Source organism: Ursus maritimus, unplaced genomic scaffold (genome assembly GCF_017311325.1).
Source record: "Ursus maritimus isolate PB19 unplaced genomic scaffold, ASM1731132v1 scaffold_9, whole genome shotgun sequence".
Taxonomy (NCBI): domain Eukaryota; kingdom Metazoa; phylum Chordata; class Mammalia; order Carnivora; family Ursidae; genus Ursus; species Ursus maritimus.
This window is the reverse complement of record NW_024427107.1, coordinates 280,089-282,903: the sequence shown is the minus strand read 5'-3', so window position 1 is coordinate 282,903 and position 2,815 is coordinate 280,089. Positions and strand designations below refer to the sequence as shown.

At 35.8% G+C, this 2,815-nt stretch overlaps 1 pseudogene; it reads left to right on the top strand.

Moving 5' to 3' along the window:
* The first annotated feature begins 2,041 nt into the window (after positions 1 to 2,041).
* Positions 2,042 to 2,815, top strand: part of LOC103680657 — a 906-nt pseudogene continuing 132 nt past the window's right edge.

Below are 2,815 nucleotides of genomic sequence, written 5' to 3'. Positions count from 1 at the left end.
TACTGAGGAAGACCATTGGACTGGAACTTAGGCTGATTCTAGTTCTGGCCCTGAGAATGTATTCCTGTGAACACTCTGGCCAGCCATTTACCCTCACGGGGTTGGCCCTCTACCTGTAGAATGAAGTGACTGAATAGGTTCTCTCAAAGTTGTTTCCCACTTCTATACAAATCTATAATTCTGATCATCTTATTTGTTTAATATGTATCTATATTTCTTATTTAATGATGGGTCTTCCCAGGCCCTGAATGACTGGAAAAGTTTACATCTCCAAGAGGAAGATAGCAAAATCTATGGGGACTTGACTTCTGCCAAACTCCTGAGAGCTTCACAAAGTCACCAGGGTTTTCTAAAGAGGCAGAGAAACCAAGCGCATGGTCTTTTTCTCTCTCAGATCCTGAGGATTTCCTCATCAGTGACACATGCTAATTCCAGATGTTTGTAATAAAAAGGGCAGAAATTTCTTCACTCATTTAAATACTCACTTTTTATGTATATATAACTGGACTATACCAGGAAATACAAGTTTATGGAGAAGATATTATTAAATCAATTTCTCTATATATTTGTGAGGGCTACTGTTTTGTTTCTTCTATGAACAATTTAGTACCTATTTCTAAGAAATTCATTCATCATATATTTCCTGGGCTTTTTCTATGTGCCAGCCACTGTTTTAGGCAGGTGATATAGTGTTAGACAAAGCAGAATGGGTGCCTATATCAAAAACTTTAATTTTATATTTATGAAAATCTATGAATACTAGAATGAGGGTAAGCCAAATAGTGCCTGGAGGCTAAATGGATGCTTTTGGTTACTTCCTAATTTTTTTAGAGGTGATTCACCTGCCAGTTCACTGAGGCATCATGTTCAACCACTCTATCTACCAAACCCCACTGCCACACCCATGATTAATATGCTTAAAGTCCTGTCTGCATCTCAGTGGTTATTTTCCCTACAGCATTACTATTACTTTCCATCTTTCCAGTCAAAATATACCTAAAGCAGTGAATGGAAACCCAAGTAAAGTTCATACCCAGGTGTTTGTAATGTATCAATATGTGTTGATTTAAACTATGACAGGCACCTAAGCAAAGATGTGCAATGTTCTACCAATGCCTTTCTTTGATCATCGATTTATCCTCCCTATTTGACTATTAGGAATTTATTTCTTTTCTTCACCCTTCTTTTATTTTCTTACACTCCTTCCCATTGATCTTCATTCTTCCCCTTTATTTATGCGTTCCTTCCTGCCTGTCCTTTACACATGCTACTGACTCTGACTCCACCACATTGAATACACTCAGTTCCATATTTTCCATTGTGATTGTCCACAGTATAATAATTAAAGTTCATAAACAGATTATATTATATGCTGTAAATGGAAGTTTAGAGACTTTAGGATTATAGGTTCATGTAGTGTGGGATTTTCCTGTTTATAAAAATTATCACTCAAACACCAATGCAAACACCATTTCAGCAGTACAAACCTAACAGTAAGATATACACATAAAAAACAGACTTCAAATGTGTATTAACTGTTATTATGTTAACTGTTATTTTTCTATACTCATTTCTAATTGCTTATTTTATTATTCTTGATTATATTTTCAAAAGGTTATCTATTTTTTTGTTTTTTTTAAACTTTTTTATATGCTCATATACACTATTCCAATTTTCTAGGAGTCAATACATATTATTTTTGGTTTTAATTTTTATTGTTCTATTTAACTTGAATTCCTCGAGTTTAATTTTTGCATCCTTTTCTAACTTCTTAAGTTGACTCATTATCCCATGTACTTGAATTAATAAGAGCAATTTAAAGCAATAGATGGCCTCTGAGCGCATCTTTGCTCATACTACCAAACCCATGCTCTGGGCTCCCATTATTTTGTAAATAATTTACTATCAATTAAATAAAAGATCTGTCAATAACCAATTTAAATTATCAACATTTAACACATCGTGTGAAGCACTCCTCAAAGTTAATTCCTTCTCTCATTTCTTTCAGGTCACTTTAGAGTCTTCCCTTCCTTATGATTCGATGGACCAAGGAAATGGCTCTGTGGTAACTGAGTTCATGTTACTGGGACTTGCACAATCCTTGGGAATGCAGGTTTTCCTTTTTCTCTTCTTCTCTTTGTTCTATGTGGGAATTATCTTCGGCAACCTCTTCATTATGTTAACAGTGATTTTTTATTCTCACTTACACTCCCCCACGTATATCCTGCTGGCCAACCTATCACTCATTGACCTGGGTCTTTCATCCACCACAGTTCCTAGGATGATCTATGATCTTTTCAGTGGTTGCAAAATCATTTCCTTCCATAACCGCATGATACAAATGTTCTTTATTCATGTCATGGGAGGAGTTGAGATGGTACTACTCATAGCCATGGCATATGACAGGTACACAGCCATTTGCAAGCCTCTCCACTATCTAACTACTGTGAACCCCAAAATGTGCATGCTTTTGATAGTGGCTGCTTGGATCATTGGGGTGATTCATGCTGTGTCTCAGTTTGTTTTTGTCATAAATTTACCATTCTGTGGCCCTAGTAATGTGGGGAGCTTTTATTGTGATTTTCCTAGGGTTATTAAACTTGCATGTATGGACACTTACAGACTAGAATTTGTGGTCACTGCCAACAGTGGCTTCATATCTATAGGCACCTTCTTTTTCTTAATTGTATCATACATCTTTATTCTGATCACTGTCAGACAACATTCTTCAAAAGATTTATCCAAAGCATTTGTCACTCTGTCAGCTCACATCACTATAGTGTTTTGTTTTTCACTCTGTGCATGTTTCTCTATG